At 36.5% G+C, this 27,873-nt stretch overlaps 1 protein-coding gene and 1 long non-coding RNA gene across 4 annotated transcripts in view; one reads left to right on the top strand and one right to left on the bottom strand.

Moving 5' to 3' along the window:
- The window catches only part of LOC116424646 (uncharacterized), a 101,305-nt gene that overhangs the window by 46,830 nt on the left and 26,602 nt on the right, over positions 1–27,873 (bottom strand). The gene's annotated exons all lie outside the window — the stretch shown is intronic.
- On the top strand, positions 12,551–27,398 carry LOC116426164 (uncharacterized). 3 transcript variants are annotated; one of them, XR_012998003.1, is made up of 4 exons: positions 12,551–12,649; positions 14,417–14,560; positions 14,918–14,994; positions 27,223–27,398. It is a non-coding gene; the product is annotated as an uncharacterized LOC116426164 (long non-coding RNA). The 3 variants fall into 3 exon arrangements; XR_004234856.2 differs by lacking the exon at positions 14,918–14,994; XR_012998002.1 differs by lacking the exon at positions 14,918–14,994 and having other exon boundaries at positions 14,417–14,645.

The raw sequence follows: 27,873 nt of genomic DNA, 5'->3' as shown, positions 1-27,873 counted from the left end.
GAAGAGCATATTCGTCCTGAAGAAATGGAAATGTTTTGTTTTATGACGAGTATACTCGTCCTGAATGAATGAAAATGTTTTGTTTTATGACGAGTATATTCGTCGTGAAGGAATGGAAATGTTTTGTTTTATGATGAATAGATTTGTTGTGAAGGAATGGAAAGGTTTTATGTTGTGACGAGTATACCCGTCAGGAAGGAACGGAAAGGTTTTATGTTATGTCAATTTATTTCAAAGGTGTAAATTAATTATGTACCACCGGTTGTACGCATCGTTGCGAGCACGAAGAGTGACGAATAAATTTATTCTCATTATTACTGGCGAATAATGAATAATTAATATATTCCTCATTCACACTGTAACAAGTGAATGAAACAGATGCATCACTCTTTACTTCGAATAAACTCTGAGAAGTAACCAGGAGATCACCTAAGAATAACGAATGACTTGAATAATTAACAACCGAACAACGATCAATTATTTCATCGTCATTGTTATTCAACGAAAGTCCCACTCGTATAACGGCGAACATTGATCATTCCCAAGAAAATGATTTAAACGTCGCGGCAGATGGCCTGTGAAATATTAAGGTCGACGTCATTTGCATCGCAAATGAATCTATTATTTTCAATTTAAACGACACGCACGCTCCGAATAAAATATATAAAAAAGAGAGAAACAAACATCGGCAACAGTGTAACCTGTATTGCAGTCCAATTTCGGTTTTCAGGATACCGCGTAGCCTCTCGCTTCAATTAAATTAATGAATATTTTTGACACGGCGAACTGGTTGCGGGTTATTCCATAACGAACGGGCAAAAAATTTAATCCACTGGAACATGAAGTACAGTTTTTTAAAATGTTTTTTCGGTTTGTTTGCGTATCGTATATTTTTTCTTTTTTCATTAGAATTGCATTGGAATAATTGATTTCACTCGGACGGTCATTAACGGGGGGGGGGGGGGGAATTCGAGTGTGGACGTTAACGGGGATAATACTCGCGCTATAAGTTTATTGGAAATTCTTAGTTCGTAATTAAAACCAGCCTCCGGCTGGATAGAAAGAGGCGGAGAGTAAGGGTGTTTCGTTCTTATTGAAGGCTCATGCTTGACTGATGCATTAATGCATTATATTTGCAGCCTCTCTGTTGCCGTGGCGATATTTATTTCGCGTCAGTGCACCTGCACTGACATAATCGATTTTAGCTGCCTTCTCGAAATGAGGTCCCGTTGCTTTGACGTGATCGAAAGTTTATTATTGCAGGCCAGGTCGGGTGAAACATAAAAATTCATGGGAAATAATGAAAACCGATCGGAGAAGTATTTTTGTTGTTTATTATGCTGCTAATATTCGGTTATTTTGGAAATATTGATCAAAAAGGAAGATGAGTCCGGATCATTTGTTTATAACTAAATTAGAATTAGATTGGGTAACAATAGACCCTAGAATTCGAATTTTTGGGAATACTTATTGAAGAACTATTTTATATTATTTGGGGTTATTTGACAGATTGTTATGGTTAATTCAAGTGTTCTTGAGTCGAAGGAAATTGCACTGGTATTAGGGTTGTCAACCCCTTCGCCACTGGAATAAGTGTATTCTTACTTTTTAGATAAACAATAATATTATTAATAAAGAAGGGATAATGAAATCAATAGAAATTGAAAACATATTGAAATACTAGTATAGAAATAACAAAACGATTGCAGTAGTATAACGAAACAACAACAATAACAATAATAATCACAAGAACAACGATAACAACAAAAATAAAAACCAAAGCAACAGCAACAATAATAGTAACAATGACAATAACGACAACAACAAACTACCACCCCAATAATAACAAAATAAAACAGAAATTACACAAGAAAAGTCACTGAAAATCCAGCAGGGAAAGTATCGACGATTAAAAAGATAATTACCAGTGGCGAGATAAAGGGCTAGGTGAAGGGTGAGATGTCCGCGAAGGGTTGGAACCTTTAACCAGGGTTATTCGTTGACCTGTCCAGACATAAAGCACGCCTCGTTTCCGCGTGCGATTCATCGGTACCTGGCCTGCGCCAAGCCGGCCGATAATAAAGAGTAAATAAGAGCAAAAATAGATGACTGCCAGCTGGGCCCTATTAAGGGGAGCGACGTGCTCGAAGGGCGGATTGAACGCAACGGACTCGCTGCTTATTTATTCCTTTTTTCTTTTTTGCGAGAGAACGCGCACGGAAGAACGGTTCCACGAACAAAATCGTTACGATGCGCCGGGGGTCGCAGGGGTTGGGGTCGCGGCGGGGGATGGGAGGGTGGATTTTTTCGATAGATTTTTTAGCGGCCCGGATAAATGTTCTGGAACCTGATTTCTCATGTGTGATAATTGGATTGCGGAGTTTTTGCATTCGTGGATCGTTTGAAGACGCATAATTGCACAGAAGACAAATAATCGCACGTGGCACGAAGAAATAGCTGCAATATTCGAAATACAATGTTGTTTTATTGAAATGAAATTTGTTTGTAGCATTAGTTTTAATAATATTTGTAAATAAATTTGTATCACTAGTTCGAATATTTTATCGATCGAAGTGTCGTTGTTTTATATTTCAATATTCTTTTATTAGTGATTTTAATAATATTGTATTTTTGCTGATTTTAATATTATTCTTTTATTATTAATTCCTATACTATTTTGTTAGTTTGTAAACTGTTGTGTTTACTGTTATTTCGGAGACTACTATTTTATTATTAATGTCAAGATTATTCTCTTATTATTAGCAACAGTGAGGCAAGAATTGCAATTGCAACGTTCCACGACTAACTTCTTCGTGTGACAGCGTGTGTTTACACTCGCAGCCGAGCTTATTTATGTTGCAGCGCGATGGGATAAATGTCAAATGAAACGCAGAACGATATGCAAAGTGACCACGGGATAATCCGTGGAATAAATAAAGAGCACGCGAATCTCCGTGAAGTTGTAACACAGTAAGCCTGACGCGCATGAGAAATGCAACTGTTTGTGTTATTCTTAGAACGCGCGGCAGCCTAGCTGTAATTGATTTAACATCGAGACCCGGTGTAGTAAAGAAGAATACTATTTATATCTTGGAGCAGGAAGACAAAGGCTTGAGTGTCCTACATTGTTCGTGTATCAAAAATTTAATGGCGAGCAATGCTGGACGCCGTTTATCTGGAACGACGCGCGGAAAAGTATGCGATGCGTTTCGTATTAATTTTTCAAAAAGCACTAGAAAACTAATGTAAAAATAATGTAGTGCTTCTTTGGAAAATTAACACAAAACGCACCGCATAATTTTCCGAGAGAAAAGTAATATAAAAATAGTATAGTGTTTCTTTAGAAAACTAATGCAAAAATAATATAAAGAAGCACTATATTATTTTTATATTAATTTTATAGTAATTTATGCTTTGATATTGTCTTATATTAATTTCTTAAAGGAATTGTTAGCTTTGTAATAGTTTGTAATTTGATTTTAATCTAGTTGAGAAATGTGAGAATATTTTTATATTTATTTTATAATCATTTGTTATATTCATTTTATAGACCTTTGATATTTTTATATTAATTTTGTAGTACTTTACAATTTTATATTTATTCTCTATGATACAAGACTATTTTTAACTCTACAATAATTTACTTTATATTTATCTTCTATAACGACTATTTTCATTTTAATCCTACAATAATTTATAAGATATTAATCTTCAATAACGATAGATCAGTTCTATATTAACTTTAAAAGAATTTGCTATTTCATTCTACATTAACATTAGATAACTTCTACACTAATTTTATAATAATTTATAATTATATTCCACTACTTTCCAAACAAATTTTCGAAACAGTTAAAAGAACATTTATAAAATTCGTTCACTGGTGTTTATTCCGCTGGAAATGTGCAATGGACCGTGAAGAATATTTTGACCGCGGCAGAGTGCAGTTTTAGACAACAATTATCCAAGTCAGATGCTCGAACGCGTTACCTTCGACGTCCGGTTCGCGCACAATTGCAATCGCGGTGCGATAGAATTTCGGTCCGCGGTTTTCGCATAAAGGGATTGCGAATAACGGGTCCCGTTCTGCGGTTTAAATGACGATTTGTTTGTGCTAGCGTTACGCTTGTTTGATTCATCCCGGCCGTATTTAATTAATGCACTCCGATAGCGAGCCGGCCGTATTTATTTTTCTCCCGTGAAGGAATGAAAATGTTTGATCGTTAAATTAATATAACGATCCCCAACGATGAGCACGAATATTTTCTGTTTCAAATGTACCTCCCTGTATTTCCTGTGTTTTTGTCAAGTAAACATTTCTCAGCGCGAATACACGATCTTCTGCTTTTTTTTTATTTAAAAAATCGTACCTCCATTGTTTGGAAAATATTTTTACCGCTGAAGTTTGAGGCTTGAAAGGAATTGTACGAAGATAAATGTTGATGGAAGTTGTCATATTGGGGACGTTGATGAATTCTGTGTTTTCAGAGTTTGAAATTTTGCGGTTGCTGAAAGTTTTATTTATTCGAATTTGAAGGATTTGGGATGTTGATGGGAATTGTACATGTTTGAAGTTTGACGAATTTGGAGTGTTGAAAATTGTAGTTAAGAATTTGGAAAGTTCCCAATGTTGACGGAAGTTATATTTAAAATTTGAAACAAAATTGCACCTATTAAAAATTTGGAAAATTGCTGATGTTGGCAAATCTTCTGTTTATTTGAAATTTGAAATATTTGAGGTACTGATGAAAAGTGGGTCTATTAAACATTTGAAAAATTAGGGATGTTGGTCGAAATTGTATCAATTAAATGTTTGATAAACTAGGGACGTTGATGAAAATGATACCAATTGAAAATTTGAAAACTTCACGTACTGGTCAAATTTCTATTTATTCAAAATTCGAGCAGTTCTCGGCCATAATGAACTTCTATCCCCCAAACATTTGAAAAATTCGGAATGTTGATCAAAACTTTATCAATTTAAAATTTGATAAACTTGGAACCTTAATGAAAATTACATCAATTAAAAATTTGAACTTTTACCTCGTAATAATTTGAAAAATCCAGTATATCGATAAAAATTCTACCCACCAAAAATTCAGAACGTTGACGAAATTGTTGAGAATTGAATAAAATTGAGTTGAAAATTTGGAACATTGTAGGTTGACGTTCGTGTGATTTGGTTATCGATTTGACAGTGAAGTTAGAAAGGGGAGTATCGATTACATGGCGGCAAAATAGTGTCTTTGTTCGAGCGGTATAACGAGCCATCGAAAGGGAAGGTTGCAGACAGCTTTTTAATTGCTATTTACCGAGCTTTCATGCTATCCCCTTGCTCTCCTTCTTGTTTCGAGTTCAAAGTGTGTCCCGAAGCACGTCCTCCAGTGGAACGCGATGATTTTCATGCCGCATTTGTATACTTGTTTACTCCCCGCTCGTTCTTTTGTTCCGTCAATTTCCTTTGTGATCATTAGCCGAAACAATGACACTTGGGCTTTACAGGGCGCGAAGCTGCCCAGCAATTCGCAGACAGAGCTGTGCTCGGTTTAATCCGACAACACACGAGAAAATACTGCTTTAATATGCACCGGGCAATTCATTTGTTTTCGTTCGAATTAATTAGCTCGATAAATCCGAAATTCAAAGTACTAGGATTGACATGCAAATATCTTTGATCCAGGCTATAGAAGCTGTTATCCAAGATCCTAAATGCAAAATTGATATTTTAAAATGAAATTTTCAAACTTCAAACCTCAAATTACATTGTTAAATTTAGTTATCATTTTTTGCTGTTGATCTAACTAAATATTAGTTTTAGAAGAGTTATAAATTTTGATAGTATCTAAAATGTTAGCATTAAAAAACTGAATTTGACAATTCTAGAATTCTAAATGTACTATTTAGAATTCCCAATTAAAATTCATTCTCAATCTTTAACCCGAATATTTCATTTATAATTCGAAATATTTGTTTATGTTTCCATACAACAAAATTTAAGATTCAGAATTCAAAAATTTCCATTCCAAATTCTAAATTCTAAATTAACACGTTGACTGCCACGAGAATTTCTAGCGTTTTGAATAGTAATAATTACTCTGTAATAACAAAGACAAATGATATTGAAAATAATTATTAATGATTAATTCCCACAGTAGTCATATTACCTTATGATCTAGATACGTTACTAAATATTCTTATTTAAAATCAAGTTCTTTATTCTAATTGTTCTTCAGCAATTTAGAAGCTCCAGTCAATGTGTTAAACAATAACCTTCATAAACAAATGACAAATATTACCAGTCACATTCAACTAACTCTACAAAAACCGAAAAACGATCCGTTACATGTCGACATTTCGACGAGATGAAATTTTCATACTTGTAAGTCTAAGTCGTAAACAAATGATTTAATTACTCGAATAGCGAAAGATCAGCACGTAGTTTCCTATTTTTCTATTGTTCAACTAATTGATGTATAATTTAGCTTCATCTGTTGATGGTTTTGTATATTTCCGAGAATCTTCCACAAAGGGTTAATTAGCGCAATGTCAGCTTGTTTCCGTTCGACTCAGCGTTTCCTTGGTAATAAGTCGTTTGCAACGAAGAAGAACAGTGTCCCGTGCTCCTCAATCCGCACCACCATTAATCTCAATTGCCATCGGTGCTTTCCTATCCGACCGGTGAAAATAACCGACTGACTTTGCGTGCGTGCGTGCGTGCGCGCGTACATGCGTGTACCGGCTCGCGTGTCCCGTAACCCGCGTCATGTGACGATCGTCTCGCCTTAAGTAGAACTGACAGACTTAATGGACCGGCTCCCAACTATTACCCACTTGTGTGACGCAGGGAACGATAACACGACTATCTGCCGCAAAGATTGGTATCATTTGCCCGGCAACGCTCATATTTCCTCTTAACTCGCGCGTGAACTGCCTCGAAGGACACTATTTTCCTTATGTAACCCCTCATTGACCCCTGTGCTTTGTCAATCGAAATGTCTGGGTTGAACTGAATTTTAGTGTTATCATATCTGATTTGTAATTGGTTTATTCTCTTTCAAAAAGAGATTTTTCTAATCTTATATTGATACGAGATTATTACAGATTTTTCAAATTTTGAATTGGTGTAAGTTAGATCAAGTTTCTAAATTTGAAAAATTTTCAGCTGGTAGAAGTTCATCGGTGTCTCAAAATTTGAAGGTTTCGAATAAATTGGAGTATCGTCATAGTTATAGAGTTTTCAAATTTTGAATTGGTGTCAGTTGGATCAACTTTCTAAATTTCTTAAATTTGCACTGGTAGAAGTTCAACAGTGTCTCAAATTTGAAAGATTTGAATATATAAGAGCGTCATTGTTGTGACAGATTTTTCAAATTTTGAATTGGTATAATTCAAACTTCCTATCAAATTATTAAATATACATTTAACACATAAACTACAATAACATTCCCATAAAAATTCATACTAATATTCCTACAATTTATATATTAAATATACACATTCACTAATCATAAACATTAACATATAACAACACATATAAACAATAATAAATACAACATTCAACACCTCAATACCACTAAATTCCAGAAAACCCCATAAAATCGTTTCCACGACACATATTCTCACATTCCGAACAATACCTCAAACACACGACAACCATGGAACAATGTCCAATGAAAAATATTGTTATACAACAGTCCATTATCGAAATCGAGCGGCAAAAGTCGAACAAGTTCGAAAACCAGCGCGATTCGTTCGCGGCCGCTTTCAATGTCTCGCTGAATAAAACTCGAAAATAAAAATTTCACTGTGTTCAAACGGGTACCCGAAAATGTTCGATGAAAATGCTGGACGTTCGTTCTCCTCGCTGTCAGTCGCGGGATCCTTGGGCAGTCAGCGCTCGAAAATTTAAGGCACGGAACGGGGTCGCGCGCTTTTATTCTTTCCACCGTTGCAACAACGCGGATCCCGTGATTTACAGTGCGTGCTATTGCCCCAGGATCGATTCACGGCGAAAAAGAGCGCAATTTATGGAAAATGCATAGACGCGTCGCGTTCCGCCGGAAAAAAGCTCGTGATTGTTCCCGCGATCGATCGGCTCGGTATAGTGATGGCAATTTGCGAGACGGGTAAAAAGTCCCTTCCAGAGCAGATTTTTTTTTGGGGGTAAGTTAAGTGGTGTTTAGTGGTGGTAGTTGGTGCTAATGGTTGTTAGGTATGATTGGTAGGCTGGATTGGTGGACGGTGATGGATTATAGTAAATGGTTGATGAATTGAATTTGTGGTTTTTTGGGGGATTAGTGGATAGTTAAGATGTGATGGTGATTTCGATTGGTAAGTGAATAGTTAGAATAGTAGATTGGTAATAGTTATTTTTAGATGGTAGTGGTTGATGTGGTACTGATGGTAGCTTTGGTTGACGAGATGAATGTATGGTTATTTTTGAGTATTAGTAGATATAGTTAAGATGTGATAGTGGTGATTTTGATTAGTAAGTGAAGGTAATAGTTATTTTTAGATGATAGTAGTTGGTTGATGTCGTAATGGTGGTAGCTTTGGTTGACAAGATGAATCTATGGTCATTTTTATATCTTAGTAGATATAATTAATATCGTAATAGTAGTAATTTTAATTAATAACTAAAGTTCATAGTTATTTTGAACTAATACCAGATAGTTAACGTGCTAATAGTGACAACTATTAATAACTCAAACTAATAGTCACTTTGAAATCTTACTAAATGGTTAATATAATAGTACTGATAACTTTGAACAGTAACATAAATTAATACCTATTTTCAATCAGTACTTCATTACGATTAGTTCCTTTATTTCAATTAAAGCTCAACTACTATTAAGCAGTAAGCTTCGCGACAACTTTAAAAAAAGAATGTTTCTTCACGAAAGTTTAAACTCCGTACGCTTTAATCGACTTTCCCGAGATGATTCTCCTTCTCATCTTCTTTTTTTTCTAATTAAGCATTATTCGCCGTTAATGCGCGGCCGGGAACGTTGGATTTCGCGAAATTAATTACACCGAGTTAATTGAATTTAGCCAATAGAATTAATTAAGCAGGGACGCGGGGAATTTTCGTGGCGATCTGACACGGCGCTGGAATTACGTGGGCCTGCTTAATGGTCGACTGGTTCTACTGAAAAATTTGGTGCCAGTTCAAAATCGAAAATATTCGCGATGTAATGGATCCTGTTCCGAAGTTATTGACACATATCGCTCCAGTCAATTAATGCACAGCATTGTTTATTCATACCATCGAATCATGAAATCATTATTTGTTTATTTATTTATTTACATATTAACGGTCAATTGGTATCTGCCGTCTGAACCAAATGCACAACGGAAACGAACCCAAACAGATTAAAATTTAAATTACCAAATTGTCATAAGGATGTTGCCGTTAATGCCAATGCATTCATAAACACTACCAAATAAATGAACATCATTATAATTACAAACAATATTTAATACTTCGATAATCGCTTAATTGAGTGCAGGGTAAATAGCAAGACTACATTACACATCTCAATTAGTCAACAAAGCAAATTAAATGTTAATTTAATCCAACAAAACGAAGTGTACAATAAAATGTTCTTAAATATCAATATGAAATATACAATAAAATGTTCTTAAATATCAATATGAAATATAAAATAAAATCTCTCTAAATTTCACAATTAAATGTCTTCAATCTTCGAATTAAAATTTGAAATGAAATCTCTCCAAATTCCTAAACAAAATCATTTCCAATTCCAAAATAAAGCGTCCCAAGAAATCTAACTTCAAACTAAAACGTTCCCAACTTCCAAAACGAAGTTTGTAATAGTATTACACTATTATCTAGCGTCTCGCGTTGCTAAAAATTTAGATTGAACATCAGTTTCCTTATTGTAACTGTTTTCAAGCAGTTCCGAAGCTCCGGCGATCACCGTGGCAGTCAACGTGTTAGCCAGTGGCATTCGTTTCTTTTTCTTCCCGCGTGTAACGCAGTTTATCGTGCCCATTCAGATATTTCCGGCTCGCGCTGTTTCTCCGCGGACGTGCCGGTCATCGCAGCGCCAGAATGCAGTCCCCGATTCGCGTCATTTAATCGAAAGAACCGCTCGAGGAACGGGAATAGCGTTGCAACGACGAACGCGAGGCGTCTTCTAGCAGCCAGCTTAATACGCGTTGGTTCACGGAACTCGGAGATTCCATTTGTGTTTTCGGAGATAGCCATTTGAAGATTAGAATTTAACACGTTGAACGCCGCACGATTTCACAGAGGAAAATACGCCGAATGGAAAAAATATAATATTAACACTAGAACTACCAGTCAAAATGACTGGTTTCGATTTTATTGTTTAGGAGTTATTGATATCTTCGAAGTATTGAATATTCGAAATGATTTTGAAAATAAATAGGTTCATTTCAGTACTATAATGAGTGTCTGAAGAAATTAAAAATAATCTATTGTTGCAAGTTTTATAGGAATTGCATATTAATCGTATTAAATGCTTAGTAGTTCTAGTGTTAAATCATTTGACTGAATTGCATTATTACTATTCCATGTTCATCTAGCTGAATGTCAGTGTATTATGTAGCATTATGTATAATATAGAAATGTTTTCATACAATCGTCGTTTCATTGAGTGAACTATAATAATTCGATTTGGTCGGGGTCACCGGTGACCCCCATGGCATTCAACGTGTTAATGTTCCGCATTCTTCGGGAATTCTTCTTTCGGCGTAGGGTAACTTCGATGTAGATCGGATCAAAGATTTTCAATTTGAGACCGATTTTTTGGTTACTGTTATTGGAGGTTAGGAATTTCAGGAATTTTTTTTAGTAGGATTGTAGTGATGTGCGAAGCTCAAGGTTTAAGAAGCAATAAATCTGCGAAGGACGAGTTTTAAGGAATGTAAGATCAAAGGTACAAGATGGAAGGTTGAAAGTTCAACGTTTAATATTGAGGTGTCAAGATTCTCGGCTAGATCGAATTTTGGGGATCAAAGATCGAAGTTGTAAGGTCCAAAAGAACTTCAAAACTGAGAGCTAAGTTAACTTTTCAGAGGTCGAAGGTAGAAATCGAAGTTCAAGATGGAAATTCTACTAAAAACGGGCTAACTTTCGAAGGTTTAAAATCTAGTTTTCAAGGTCCATGACCAGAACTAGGGTCCAGCGATTCGCAAACAAAGTTTACATTTGCAGGTGATAAGTATTAGATTTACGACGAGGGATTTAAATCTAGAACGCAATACTCGCGTTTCAAATTTCACGATCCAGCGTCCAATATAAATGCTCGATACCCGCGATTCAAGGTCCAATGCACGGGATTTACTGCGCGAGTTTCGCAACAGGAAATCGAATTACCGAAATAGCCGGTGCTAGATTAAATAACCTATTTTACGATGTTATAAAAAACATTCTATATAAATAACAAAATACTCTTTACCTTAAAAGAGTAATAAAACAAGTTTACGCGGACCTCTTCGTGAACAAATTAATTGCATGAAAGATCTCCTTAAAAAATAAATGGCCTCATAAAAGTAATATTAAATATTTTTATAACGATTAATTCAATTAATCGTAAGTTAATTGTGAAGTTCTTCTTGTGCTCCAGTTTAAAGCCACTGCGTAACTGTTTAACATCCCGGAAACAGAAGTTTACATTGCAAGCTAGAATCATAAATATTTTGAAGTTCGAATAATAAACATTTCATACAAACAAAAATATTCTCGACGTAAGAAACCAGTGCAATAAATATACCATAACTCTGTTGTATTCAAACTAACATCTCAAGTTAAAGATGAAAATTCCCAGACGAACATGATGACATTAAAAGTTTATACAATTATTTACTCGATCATAAGTTAACTGTAGAGTTCTCGTGTTCCAGTTTGAAGCCACTACATAACCGTTTAACATCGCAGAAACAGAAGAAATTTGCATGGCAAAATAGAAAAATAAAGATTTGAAGCTTAAATAATAAATATTTCACATCAATAACAAAAACATTCCCCAATCCTATCATACTCAAACCAACGTCCCAAGTAGTCCCTTAAAAAAGAAAATTCCCAGAGGAACATGATGACATTAAAAGTTTATACAATTATTTACTCGATCATAAGTTAACTGTAGAGTTCTCGTGTTCCAGTTTGAAGCCACTACATAACCGTTTAACATCCCAGAAACAGCAGAAATTTGCATGGCAAAATAGAAAAATAAATATTTGAAGCTTAAATAATAAATATTTCACATCAATAACAAAAACATTCCCCAATTCTATCATACTCAAAACAACGTCTCAAGTAGTCCTTTAAAAAAGAAAATTCCCAGACGAACACGATGACATTAAAAGTTTATACAACAATTATTTACTCGATCATAAGTTAACTTCACCGTACTATCATCTTCGTGATCGAGATTAAAGCGATCGCAGAATAATTTATCGCCGAAGAAAAACTTACCCGGCGTCGTCGCAGAGGTGCCACTGGGTCACGGAAACCCTCTAGCTTTTCCGGATGCTACGTTACTGTGCCACAGCGACGCCGGAGAGAGAATCGTTCCGTCAGTCGGGTCTCGGCCGCCGTCAACGTCAATACGACGGCGCACGAGTTCATCGTCTCGGCTCGGGTGCACCGAGCCACCTCGCGGTATCAACTTTCTCGCTAAAACAGTTATTACACCGTAAATCCTCCTTCATCAGTCCGATCCTCGTCATCATCCCCATCCCCCGGCCGCTCGACACCCTCCAGACTGTCAAATCTCTGTCAAATCAGTCCGAGCCATTCACTCGTGAACCGTTCTTGGTAGTTTTGCATCAGTGATCAGTGGCAGTGACGTAAATTCCAGGGCTTTTTTCGAGGACACTTTAGATGACTCTACTGGGAAACTTTGGTACAGCCACTTGCAGGGTGAAAGTAGGGTAAAAGGACACGATTGGCGGCTCGATAGGGTTAGGCATCGGTGTCTGTGTGCGAAGGAATACGTGCGGAGTGAAAGTTTGCATTTCGTGAAAGAGGATTCGTATCCAGGTTCACGAGCTGCAGCTTTAGCACCCTGGAGTGTAGTGAGGTTTGATGGTGTTTAAGAGGCAGGATCATCTTTGATCATTCTAGGGCATAGATCGCAATTGTTTCCTGTGGTGTATTGTTTTTAGGTTTCGATGAATCTTTGAATTGTTGGAGCATTTTGTTGGGTGGAGAGTGAACGTTGGTGACGTCGATGTAGATGCCTTTATTCGGCTGGTGTAATGAGACTGTTTTATGCACGAGTCGGGTTTGTTTTGATGGACCAATCTCGCTGAGATCAAGAAGACGTGACCCTGGGGATGGGTTCCTTGGCACCAGGAACGTGAAAATCTGGTGGCCTTTTTTGGCAAGCACGTGGCGCCGGCGAACTTCTTTGTGCAAGGGTGCCTTTTTGTCTTCTGCTGAGTGCTTTTCGATTACCCTTGTCACTTTCCGATTATAGTGTCTGCGGGATTATTCCGGTGGAACGAGTGAGCATTTTTATTCTGAAGTATTTAGGTTCTGAGATATGACGTGGGGATTTTGTTTTTAATTTTCAGAATGGTTTTTGATATTTTTGTTAGCTTGGAACTTCGTTTTAAATAATGTTGGTCATGTTGGTTTGAAAACGTATTCTCAGGTTGAAAGAATTGTTAATATGGTTTTATTTCTTTCTATCAACGATTCATTTTGCAAATGAAAAACAAACAGGCTGGCAGGGAATGCGACCTTTATGTAATTTGATTTTCTGTTTGCAATTAATTACTCGTGACCTAATTATTTCGTGAACATGTTTGAGTTCCCAACTGAAAAATCTGAATGTCAAATGGTTAATAAGCTATACAGTTAACGATTCTTTTTGACAAACCACAGCATTAAGGTTCGAGATAATAAATTCAAGACAAGGAGAATTCAAATAAACTTCTCATTAACCTTTTCACTTTCTCGAAATGTATGCTATCAGTATTATCTTCAAGAAGATTCTGAACAAACTTACAGAAACAAAACAGTCTCAAATAAATTGTTCTCACATTCTCTTTCCTCGCTTTTCCCCACTCAATCATCTCGAAATTAATATTAATCACCTATTTACAGCAGGCCATTAAAAAATACCAATCAAACACCAGCCAACCTACCAACTCAAACTTATTCAAACCTCAATTCTCCTCTTCCCATCTCTCTAATCATTCCTACCCAAACAATCTTCACAAAACCACAAACTGCAACCATCCTCTCCAAATAACTTCAAACAATCCTCATCAAACCTCCACAAACACACATCTCTTATTTCCATTTCCAATTTAAATCTTCATCTCAAAAATTCCAGAGCTAAAAATCTACTAATCATCCGTTTCATTCAAACCTCCTTCTACAATTCCAAACCTTCTCAAACTCTGTTGCCTGTCCCAGTGAATATCGTAGCGGAAGTGTCCGAACCGTGCGTCAGTGTTAATTTCTGTGAACAGATTCCGGACGATCATGTGAGATTCGGTGTGACCTGGTGAATCGCGAGCGGCGAAGTGAGCCGAGCCTGAGGCGAGCCGCTAACATCCAGTGAGCAGCAAAACCGTCCCCACCCCGATCCCCTAGCGAGTCGAACAGGTCGCGTGTCGTGGGACATGCTACCTGTTGTCTAACGGTACCGGCTACTAAACTTTTCGATGCAAATCTGGCTGTGCGTGACACCGGCCGCCGCTGCTCCCTTCCGTTTCAGTTTCGGGGGGTGAACCGTTGTGATCTTGGCAGTGATTCCCAGGGTGGGTCCCTCCTTTCGGCATCGAGGGGTTGGGGAATCGGCCGACCGAAAGCGGCCGGGATTCTGCTATACTTGTTGATAACGACAATTCTGCTCCATTCGAGTGAGATGTCGGGGGATGGGGTGGCTACGAGAGACAGATTAACGATTTGTAGGGGTGGTTTTTCATCAGATCGATCTACAGATCAGAAGTTCCGGTGCAATTTCAAATTGGAGACAACGGAATTGAATGGTAGGTATTTTCGGGAAGATTCAAGGGTAAATTGGGATTGATTAATTTAGGGGATGAAAAGTGTATAAATTAGTCGTGTTGCATTTGGAATTAGGAGGACGGTAAATTAAATAAGATAGAAATGTAGGTACAAAGGGAAAGACGCGAATGAGCATTTTATGCTGGTTGCTAATTCAGTAATTTACTAATGGGGTTTGTTTGAGGTAACTGTACTCTAGTTCACTCTGCTAGAAATCAGCGGAAATGCGGATTACGGGAATGTTAATTTTCTAATTTATATGATAAACGCTAATTTGATACTTAACTGTTGGTTGAAAGGGAACCGGATGAAAATTTTAGTGTTTGAAAATGAAATTGGTTGACACAGTGAAATGAGACCGTGCCTAGTCAGCCCGTTCCCCAGGGAACCGAGCGAAGTCTGTAGATAGATTAAAAACTCGATAACTCTGTTACAAAATTTTTAGAAAATTGAGGACCGTACCTAATGCAATTTGTGCGAGATTTTTAATGGAAAAAATTGATACAGGGCTCTGCTTTTTTTTAAGAGCTCTTTTTTTCGATGGAAATGTGTCCGTGACGCGTCAGTACGTTTTTATAGTCTCCCCTATTCGATGTACAGGAAGTGAGCAGCGAAAGGGCGGGATGCCAACAGTCGTTGTCTTTCGTGAGCATTCTGTCAACTCTAGATAGCAATGCATCATTCCTTAGAGGTCATGAACAATGCGAACGAGCCAAAAAATGTTAACTGCTTTATTCATTAAAACTTTCGTATCTCGGATCACAATTTGGATTACGACAAAGAATTTTCTGAGAATTTTACTGGGAGAGAGAGGCGACTTGCAGAAAACATTTCTGCTGGTAGATGCGATGATTTAGTGGTTTTTCCAGCGTGGTTTCTGAAATACCTCTTGAAAGATATGTCTCTGATGCATTCGCCAGTTTAAAGATCAAAGGAGAATATTCCATGTCTGGCCATTAGCGATCCCTTTCTACTTACTGCATGGGAAATTGTACTTTTAAAATGTCATACATAATCATATTTGGAATATTCATGAGATAATCCTTGGGTGAAGGAATTTACAAACATTTATTCTTTGTCTGAGCACATACGATCCTTCTTCCCTCGCCAAGTATACAAATGACATTTTGAAGCATTTTATGTGAAACAGCACTGTACATAATAAAAATTTATAAGATTAGTCTTGAAAGTATAAAACTAAAAGTACTTGTACACTGTCTGACCAAAGACAATCATTATCTCCTTTCAAGAAAATCGTTCAAAGATGAGAGGTTGTAAATGTTTATTTCCTATCTGATCACAAACGATACTTTACTCTTTTTAAAAGTTAGATACAGCACAGCTACAAGGTGCTTATGGAAGATACGATAACAATTCTCAGCAGAACAAACTTTGAAATCCTTATGTTTTGTCTGACCATGAACGAGCCTTATCTCCTTACCTCCTGCGAAAATTACTTTTTTCTGATATTTCATACAACACAGTTCCAGGATTTGTAAGACAATCCTTGAAAGAAGGAAAGTAAAAAGTTTGCCTTGTCCGATCACGAACGTTCCCCATCCCCTTGTTCCTTTGAAACTTTCCTTTAAAGAACACGTGGCTCTTATCGAGCATGAGAAATTGCCTCGCAAAAATGTATTAAGAAGTCCATTACATCAAACTGAAGCATATAAACACAACCAAATTATGTTACAAACAATAATTTAATAAATAGTAGAAATACTTCAAAACTACTATACACCTAACAATACTATAAAATAACAATGAACCCCAACAATAATACACAAAAATAACACAACCAACAAAAACAGCAAAAAACAATATACACAAAATTGCTATTAAAAATAGAACTATCCACACATATAGAATGTCTCGCATGAAAAATTTCCTCGCAAAAATATATTAAAAGTCCATTATAACCAACTGATAGAAGCATATAAGCACAACAAAATTATGTTACAAACAATAACTTAATAAATAGTAACAATACTTCAAAACTACTATACACCTAATAATACTATAAAATAACAATGAACCACAACAATAATACGCAAAAATAACGCAACCAATAAAAATAACAAAAAAAAGAACACAAAATTATTATTAAAAATAGAATTATCCACACATACAGTACATCTTACAATCTTCGACTCTCAGAAAGAAAATCCAGAAGAAGATACCATCTCGAAGAAAGAAAAGTAACGCGCCAACCCCCTCGAATCCGCCCTCGAAAAGAAGTGCCCTGTCTTATCTAATCTGTCGCGAGAAGTGCTCGAATTCGAGATACGTGTCCGCCCGGCCCCACGAATGTTCGTTCGTGCACCAACGATTCTTGTTATCCTATTCTTGCCCCTCTCCCCCCACGGTGTTACGTCTGCCAGTGGAAGAAACTGATAAAAGGGTGATACCTATTCAAAGTTGCTTAATTAAGGTTCCGTCGCTGCTCGGTTCGCGAGTGCTACCGCGATGAAAGGGGTACTCGCAATTAAGCCTGCAATGCGCAATGTTTTCTCGTCGAGCGAGGGAAGTGCTGATGATAAATTTCACGGGAAACGGGGTAGAATCTCATCGTTGTGGTTCGCTTCGCCGCCATCTTCGTTTTCTTTTTCATTTCTTCGTTTCTGATTGAAAAACAGATATCAACGACTCACGAAACGAGCGAATTTCTCCTTTCGCGGCTGAGATTCCATTCGCTGTAAGTTCCACAGCGTCTGTCTTCGTCCCTTTTTTCCGTTGAAATTTTTTCGCCCGCGTCGGTGTACATCGTTTCACATCCCCTTTTATTTGAGTGTTGTATTTTTTTGGGATATGCTCCCTTTGCGCCACGGGATATTCTGTTGGAAACGGTTGTTCCGCTGTGAAATGTTATATTTTGTTTACCTTGATGGAAACATCTGGGATTTTTGTTTTGTTTGTCTGACCAGCGGAGGCGTGTTCTACTTGGCGAATTGCGGGGTGGTTTGATTGTTTCGGTGATTGAAATGGAATGTTCACGGTGGTCGTGAATCGATGATTTATTGACGGACGTTTAATTGTAATAATAGATTTGTTGGTAATTATTCGTGTTAATGATTGTTCGTTCTTGTATTTTCGATTTATGAATGTTTAGTAATGTAGCATCTCGCAGTGCAAGATGATTTAATACTAACAAACATAATTGAGTTTCGCTGAAACGCGAAAGGTAAAGAATATTAGAACGTCAAAGCGTTTGTGATGCAACAGGAAGAGAACTCCAATTAAAGCGGAATGAAAAGGTATTATTTTAATATAAACTCTCCCGTTTTATCAATGTACGTGGGAGACGACGTTGAATAACGTAAATGAATATCTTTCGGAAAACAGATTGGCTTCCGCGTGAAGTGTTTTGTATCCGGGAGCACAAAGATTGCTCGGTAATGCGGGGTGAAACTCTTTTGTGGCACGCTTTGTTTCCAATTACATCAATGTTGAAACCCGAGCGCCAATCAGCTCGCGTGTTTGCTTACAGTGGGTCGTTTCTAATTAAGGTAACGTTTACCGTAATTTTCAGCACTGCGCCGCGACTCAATTTTGAAATTTGATGCGAACTGATTATCGGGAAACCGTAGAATCATCATAGTAACAATAGTTATAACGATGATCATGTCTTTTTCAATTTACTGGGTCTAATAATATATAAAAGTTGAAATGAAAGATGAAGAATATTAAAATATTGTAGATAAAGAAACATAATATATTGAAAACTATGTACAATATACAAATTAATGGATAATTAAAATTTGGTATGAATTAAACAACGGAAAAATTATTTTTAAATATCAGCAATTTATCTTTACTGTTGTCTCATATAACAAGTCAAAATTAACACTCTCACAATCTAACTTAAATACAAATCCAGCCCATACAAATCTAACTATTAAAACTACCACTAGACGATCACAGTAGAAAAAGACTTCCACAGTCAGACGTACAAATTTCCAACTTAAATATTCAAAGCAATGAAGCTCAAAGACAAAATGCTTCGTTATTCAATATTCTCACATTTCTTCCACAAGTATTTCGAAGTTCCATTTACTAAAATTTCTCCACAAATTATCGAATCGTGTGGTCTGACTTCTCACGAGTCCAAATATTTCATCGAATAACGATTTCTAATAAACCCTCTGGTATGCCAGCGTCAAATTTCGCGGGAATTAGCTGTCATTAATATAACACCGTTCACTTAAAATGTTATACATTCTTATACATTACAAAAAATCTTTAAAAACTTCAAAAAACTGTGACAAATAAAAGTACACTCGAAAGTCCATTAAAATCTTAAATTTTCTCTCACAGAAAATACCAAAAATAAGAAACAAGATTCTTTGAATAATTTTATAAAACAATCCTAACATTCAACACTTATTTACATAGAAAATAGAAAATTTTAATTCCATAAATGAATTCCTCAAATATATTTAACCAGTTAACTGTCATGGAGAAGCTGCAGGATTTTGTGTCATGACGAGTATACTCGTCATGGTAAAAAGTAGCGATCATAGGCTTTTCACAGAAATTACAATTTAAATATCCAATGGCCACTACTTTTACCATGACGAGTATACTCATGACACAAAATCCTGAAACGTCTCCATGACGAGTATACTCGTCAAACAGTGGTAAAAAGTAGTGGCCATTGGATTTTCACAGAAATTACAGTTTAAATAGCCAATGGCCACTACTTTTACCATGGCGAGTACACTCGTCACGACACAAAATCCTGCAACATTTTCATGACGAGTATACTCGTCAAACACAGTTAACCTGTTAAGAATTCATGCGAAATTTGGACTTTTTCAAACGATGTCCTTCGCCTGCACTGTGCATAAGCGTTGTCTGACTATTGCCGGCGTGTTTCCCTTCGGCTGGAATCAAGCCTCCGTTACGTAACAACGAAAATAAACAAGAGCGAGACCGAGGGTTCATTGAATGCTTCCTTTGACGGCCGTTTCAGGGTGCGCGTCGATAATTTTATTTTCCACCCCGTGCTATTAACCGTCCGTTCCGTCGCGATTAATTGACACATGGCCGTGGAAGAAGGGGTAAGAGTTGAGTAAAGTGGGCGGGAGTGAGGGGGGGGGTGACTTCGGTCAGTAGCTGACAATCGATGATTACGCCTGCCGGCGATCATCGATTGCGCACACGCACGGCTCGCGTGAATTGATGACAGGACATGGGCTATTGGACGATAATGAAGTCGCATGCCGGAAACACCCCCATGAAAAACGTGACTGGAATTTTGAACGGGATTTGGTATTGTCTTTGGAGCTTGGCATTAGAGGGAACCTTGATTCTTTCGGTTGATTTTGAGGCTCGAAAATGAACTTTGAAATTTAAACTTTGAAATAATTTTTGAATTATTAGAAAATTGTAATTTGAATTCTTTTAATTGACCATTGCGAGATTAGAATTAGAATGTTTTAAGTATATAATGTGTATAATCGTAAATTTTGACAACGAGAAATGTTAGATGCTCTCTGTTTGTGAAATGGTAGATAAAAAGTTCTCTTTAATTAATTATTAAATAACTGAATTAATAAAGGGAATAACAGCGGAGATAATGCGTCCTTTGTACCGCCAGTTCTTTAGTCGAATGTGAAAATAATGGGAAATTATACGGTAGTAATATGATGCATGATTAATGAGCAATTACGATGTATATTAATGAGAAGGAATGGAAAATAAGAGTGATACGTTGCGGATAAGTGGAGATGTTTTTAATTGATATCGTATTATGACGGTGTTAAATAATATGGCTAGAACTTGCACGCTTAGTAATTAGGTTAGCGAATTTACGAGGCACGATAAATAAAAATTATTTTTTAATTAAAGAGTGCTTAATAAAGGATCCAAAATCGATGGAACTCGTTTTTAGTACGGCGAATATTACGTGCAGGTAATTAGGAACTTTTATTCAAATTTTAAATAACTCGTGAAATTTTCTCGTCTGACCATTGGTCAGCTATTTCTACTTTTTATCATTGAATATTCCCGCCAATCCTGGCCACAGGAATCTTCAATATTCCCTTATGAATTTCCATACATATAATTCTTTGCTTTGGGAATGACGTGTAATATAACTTATTACAAATAATTCCACGCAGTTTTTACATTTAATTTAAAAAGTGATCTTTATAATGATACGATTCTTTATAATTTTATATCCGTTTGAAAAATTACTGTGATTATTTCGCGATTCTCATTCTCCCCTTTTGGAACTGCCCTTTTTCGTTCTGTTAGTCTGATAAATTCCGTCTCTAATGAAGCGAAAGGGAATTCTGAATGCAAACGCACCCCGAAGAACCGCACGGTTTCCGGCCAGCGGTTTTTGCACTGACGTACGCGGACGTCTCGTTCACCCGGCCATAAATGTGATTTATCGTCTCGGCTACGCCGAATTTACTCTGTATTTTTTCATCGTTTTCTCGTCTCTGACACCGATATTCTCCCTGTTCCTTTTTTTTCCAGCAGAAAAGGACATCGGGAATTATATTTGTAATCGCAAAAGCGATGTTCATCGAAAACATTTCAGCCAGACTAAAGATAAATACGAAAACTAAATATAGACACGAACGTAATTAAAATGCAATTAATAATATTGAAAAATTATTGCTTGCCTTCCTATAAATATCTTGTATGGAATTATGGAAATAATCCGGATGATCTTCCAAAGAGACAAATTCAATATCAGTAATCGTCGAATAAAATTTCACGGTATGTTTGACCATATGAGGCTCATTTCCCTTTATAAGAGAAAAATAATACCTTTTCTGTATCTCGTAATTAAATTACCTTTGTTATTAAAATAATTATAATGGTACCTTTAAAACTACGGATTCTGCATTAATATTCAATCAGTTGGACGTTCTACAGTGTCTGATTATATATAGCTCATTTCCCTTGCAAGAGAAGAGAATTCGTAATATCATAATTTTCGTAATAAAATCATTGTTTTCTAGTAAAATAATCCTAATAGTAGCCTGAGGAAGGTAAATTCAGTGTTTATATCAACCTAATTAAATTGTCTACAATGTCTGACCATGTAAGGCACATTTCCCTTATAGTATTAAAACGTGGAATATTTCGCAATATTGTAATCCTCGCCATAAAATTATTATTACTATTATAAGTCAATAATCCAGTGGTTCCTAACATTTATAACTGCCTGAAGCTCCATTTACAAATATAGAAACTGCAACGTAATAAACAAACTTCCATTCAAAGCCACATTCCGCAAATTAATTCACAACGATATACGCTACAATTTATACGCCAGCAATTTATAGACACGGTTATTCAAAAAATGTTTTCCGAAGTCTGGTTCGTTAAAAACTGGTTTTCCATAATATTTTATAATAACTCAACATCCCAATGAAGCAAATAAAACAAAAGTATCACAGGAATCGATCATGCGAACTATGATGACGTTAATTGCTTGCGCCAATTTTGCATGGCTTTCATACTGGCTGACATAGTTGTCAAAATCAAGGGACTGGGAATTATTTATATTAAGTAGGATTTGTGACCAAGCTTTGACATTAAATTTAACATTTGCCAATCATTCAGGAGAATAGTTGCAACAGTAATTAATCAAATTAATTTACTATTTACTAGTTTATTATTAAGGAGGAAAATTGCGAAAAACACTTCATTAATTAATATATTACTTTCTAGTTAATTAATCATTAACCAGGATATTTCCTAAAAATATAAAGTTAATTAAGCATTTAGTTTTTTGCTTGATTATTGAAGAGGATAGTTGCAAATGAAATCGCATGGGGACGTGTTAAAGTGAAATTAATCGCCAGCTTGGCCTGCCAGCAGATTATTGGCAGCGAAAAGCTGGTAAGGGACGAAGAAAGTGTTGCCTAATGACGTAACCTAATTTCCTGTTTATTCGATACGCCGGAAGCCTTTAATCGGATTCCGAAGAAAATGGAATGTCCTCCTTCACCAGCGAAAGTAGCTTTCCGTTCGATCGCAAAGGGAATCAGTTTCACCCCTTTCCCGACCCCCACCCCTTGCACCGTGGAAAATCTGATACGTCGTAAACTTTGTTTTCCGCGAGGCTTTACAGGCAATACGTTCTTCGATGCGGAAAATGAACGCGGTTAATGTAAGCCCGGGGGACTTCCTTTTCTTTTCCACCTCGCGATCTTGGTAATTTCGTTAGCCGATGGATTCTCTGATCATTTGTGGAACGATTATTATGAGATGACTTAGTTTTGCGTCTGACACGGTAACTGAGATTTAGTGACAAGTATTTTTATTATTCAATTACTTTGCAACTATTGTTAGCTTATTTTGAACTATTTCCATCCAGTTTTAATGACTTTTAAATAGTTTGAAATATTTTCAAGTATTTTCAAGTATTTTCAAGTATTTTCCAGCATTATCAAGTATTTTCAAATATTTTCAAGTATTCTCAAGTATTTTAAAGCATTAGTAAGTATTTTCAAATACTAACAAGTATTTCCAAGTATTTCCAAGTATGTCCAAGTATATTCAAGTATTCTCAAATATTCTTGAGTATTCACAAGCATTCACAAGTACTTTAAATCATTATCTACTACAATTAACTATACTTAACTATTTTCAACTTTCCTCGACTACAATCAACCCTCTCCAATCACCTCCAACTATTCCCACCTATTTCCAGCCATTTCCAATTCCTCCACGCTGTTCCCAGCTATTCCCAAGTACTTTCAGATGTCCGACAGTGATTCCCAACTATCCTCGGCTACCAAATTCCTCAATCACTAAATCACTGCACTATTTAGTTGCTACATGCCCCAACCCCTAACAATACAGAACCGTCACTGTTTACGAATCCCACAAGCTCCCACGGTGTCACGTTCAGTAATCGAATTACGTCGTTCGACATTTATCGGAAATTTCCAAAGACTCAATCGTACTTACGCGTCACACAGCTCCTCGTCCCTCTCTCCTTCGCCCCCGCCTACCACCATCAACCACCGTACGCCGTGGTCTCTCCACGTTTGATCCTTTGTGGATCCAATTTCCTAGGTCGAGGTCGTTTTTCCTCTCTCACGCAAAATTGAAGAACCACCGACGAGCTGTCGGGTAAAAAGTGGCGAGAGGAGTTTCGCGGCCAATCGTCCACCTTACTTTCCAGGCAATTTGCTCTGCTTAATGGTTAATAAAAAAAAGAGACAGCGAGAGAGGGAGGGCGGAGGGGAAAAAAATTTACCCGGGCTGGATTGCCGGGAAAATTAAAAATTCCGGCATCGTCTCGCGCTTGATTGCGCCGGTAAACGGTTTATTCTATTTTTTCGCGGGCCGGTTGTTATTATTCGAATCGCGGCCGAGTAAGATCCCCGGAAACTGAGAGTCAACCTGCTACCGGATATACGGCGCCATTAACACGGGAACGCTTTCAAATTCCGCATGAATGCATTATTTAAATTTCACCCCTCGCCTCGAGACTGTGTGCCCGTCAATGGAATTCCAATGGGAGTTTCGGGATTATCTCCTGAGAATTCGGCTGGGAATATTCCAGGGAAAGAGATTTCTGAAGTTTGAGAATGTTTGATGAAGTTTGAAGCTGTTGGAGCGGTTAGGTTTCTATTACTTCGGAAACGGTTGGGTACGTGTGCTGCAGATTTGGTAGATTTGAGGTCATAGGGATGTTCTGTTGGGGAAATTTGAGGAGATTGTAATTTGGAAGGTGTTCTGGATTTTGTATAAATAATACGTGGATCCTTGAAACAGTTAATGTTCTAGAATTATAATTGTAGGAATAGAAATATAATCTGTATCACAAGAGTTGAATATTATGACTATTATAGTTATAATATATTAATAATATATTGAATATTATAACTCTATTAATATATTATTAATATATTGTAACTGTTATAGTTATAATTTATTAATAATGTATTGAATAGTATAACTATTATAGTTACAATATATTAATAATATATTAATAGAGTTATAATATTCAATATATCATAAGAGTTATAACATTCAATATATCATAAGAGTTATAACATTCAATATATCATAAGAGTTATAACGTTCAATATATCATAAGACTTATAATATTCAATATATTATTAATATATTATAACTATAACAGTTATAATATTGAATATATCATTAATATATTACAATTATAATAGTTATAATATCCAATGGAATTAAATAAAGCAAACACCACTATTAATTTATCATTAACATGCTTCACTTTCATATCGTTTGTCCGAAGTAATCAGTTCATACAATTTCCAGAATGGATGTATTATAACGACTCGTTATATTCATTATAAAGATAATCTGTCCTTAATCAACTATGACTTCCGTTGAATATTGTTCGATTATTCAAAGGTAATCCGAAAATATCCTGAACGCTCTGCAGCAAATCAGATTCCATTTATTCAAGACGAAGGCATTAACGCATTTACGTTTAACCACAAAATTACACAAAGGTATTATGGCGCGCGTAATCCGTTCTATGGCGAAGCGCTCACCTGGAAAAGCCCGGAGCGTAAAATAAAGAGGCCGCCGTCGGAAACGCGGTAATATCGCAGGAAATGTCACGTGGCGGGGTGTAATTGGACCACGTAACGATTAGCTTCGTGACATTTCAGACGTTGAGCACGCGGAGCAGCGGATCTGGCAAATTATTTATAAGATTCGGCGGCCATGCTTCCGATATTGGACGTCTCGAGTGATTTACGTCCCGTTGTAAATTGGCCCCTAAGTTACCCTTCATTCCCTCGCGATAAATAACGGTCCGAGTTGTTTAGCTCGAGACGAAGAATTCGAACGAGCTTATAAATCAATCTTCTCTGGCTCATTCGCGCAACGATTGTTGCATCATTAGCTCAGAAACTGTAAATTCTTACTCCAAACGAGTAAGGTATTATTAATTCTTATAATTTTATTTTTTTTATTTTTTATTTTTCTGGTCATCGGTCATTTTATTTGCTCGTGTACCAATGAAGTATTATCTTATTGAAACTATAAATTCCTACTACAAACGAGAAGTATTATTACTTTTCAAAATTTCATTTCTTTTGTTCTTTATTTTTATTCGTAGTCACTGGGCATTTTATTTGATCATATGCTCATGAAGTATTATATTATTGAAACGATAAATTCTCATTTGTCAAGCGAAAAATGTTATTACTTTTTTTTATTTATATCCCTGTTCTTCATTTTTGTTTATAGCCACTGGGCGTTCTATTTGATTAAGTGTCAACGATGTGTTATATTATTGGAAAATGGAGAGTTGAATTGAAGGAAGCGGTGAAATTGAGAATAAAGTGGAAATGAATTGTATCGCGGGGTCACGTGACCGGTAGAGTACTCGTTAAAATAAAAATAGAAACAATGGAGAACCGTGGAGTGCCTGTAAAAGTTCTCGGAATCGGTGTGCTCGGAGGTATTTGGTCAAGAAGATAACAGCCCCCTCAACTATCGATTTCTGTTCGCCTAATATCGAATACTCGAACGGAACTACTCGATTTCCTGCTCGAAACGGCGTCGAATATTACACGCGATTCGACGAGGGCTTGATATTACGATGACGAGAATAATCAGGACGTGGTAAATGCCATGACACTGTAGTACCCTAGTTGCATCAAGCTTGGTTGCAGAGAAAATGTCATTTGTATAGTAAAAAAACTGTTAAACAGATCAGAAACTAAAATACATTTAACGTGGATATTCTCTAATTACATTCAATATTTTTTAAACTTTCAATAATAATTTATATTTTAGTGAAAAGACGTTGATAAGAAATTTAATTCAGTATAAAATATTACAGATTATAATTCAGATCTCCAAACTGAATTAACTCGGGAAATACTCTAAATGAAAACCTTAATTACAAAGTAAAAATACTACAATTAAAAAGAACGAAGGAAATAGAAATAATTCATGTAATTCAAGAATAGGTTTGAACTTAAAATATTTAACTCAGGGGTTGACACAGTTCTAACTTTTCTAACTTAGAGGTTGATTCAGACATATCTTTTGGATGGTTCAAACATAATCTAAAATCATTTAATCCGAATTCTAAAAGCAACAAAATTGTCCTACAGATTTATATTCAGATACACGCAACTCACACAATTTGCTTCAGAGTTTCCACGATTTTTCAAGTCCTCTCTCTCCCTGCCTATGTTTCTATTTTCTCTTCTAACTAATAGTCTGCGTAACAGACAAGTCGAATCCCCCAGAGAACAATCACAAACGCATCGTTACCTGCGAATGAGATCGCAGTGCGGTCACGGAGTCCTTTCACCATCGACAATCAGTTTTGTGTTCCTCTCTGCGTCCTCAGCTGCGTTGTATTATTCAATGGAACAGGGGATTGTTACTAAAAAAAACCTGTGGCTCGCTTCAGAATTCTCGTTCTCACGGATTTTCCACCATACCCAGTGCCAAAGCAAATTCTCCAGCGATTTTCTGTGATCCGAGTGCACTGGAAGACGTCTGAGAAGCCTTGAATCGTTTCCCAGCTTCTATCAGTGGACAAACTGAGTCAAACATGGACAAACTGTGGTAATAAGAGAATTACACAGGAGAAAAATATTCTGTGCGTGAATCCTCGTGGAACAATAGTTGGTTTAAAGTGAAAGGAATGCCTCAAACATCGTTAAACCTCGTCAAACACGCTCGATTTAAGTGTATTCTCCCTGAGAAGAATGATGGGAACACATAGTTCGCAGTAATTCGAGGAATTGAATCGTTAAAATGTTTTATCACTGTGCAGTGGTTCTCAATGGGGCATTTGATCGTGTTTGTGCTGAAAAACGATTAGACAGAAAATAATTAAACTTGAATTGTGACAGTATCTTCAGTTAGAGACT

Source organism: Nomia melanderi, chromosome 2 (assembly GCF_051020985.1).
Source record: "Nomia melanderi isolate GNS246 chromosome 2, iyNomMela1, whole genome shotgun sequence".
NCBI lineage: Eukaryota > Metazoa > Arthropoda > Insecta > Hymenoptera > Halictidae > Nomia > Nomia melanderi.
Note: the sequence above shows the minus strand (reverse complement) of the source record. Positions and strands in the feature narration are given on the sequence as shown.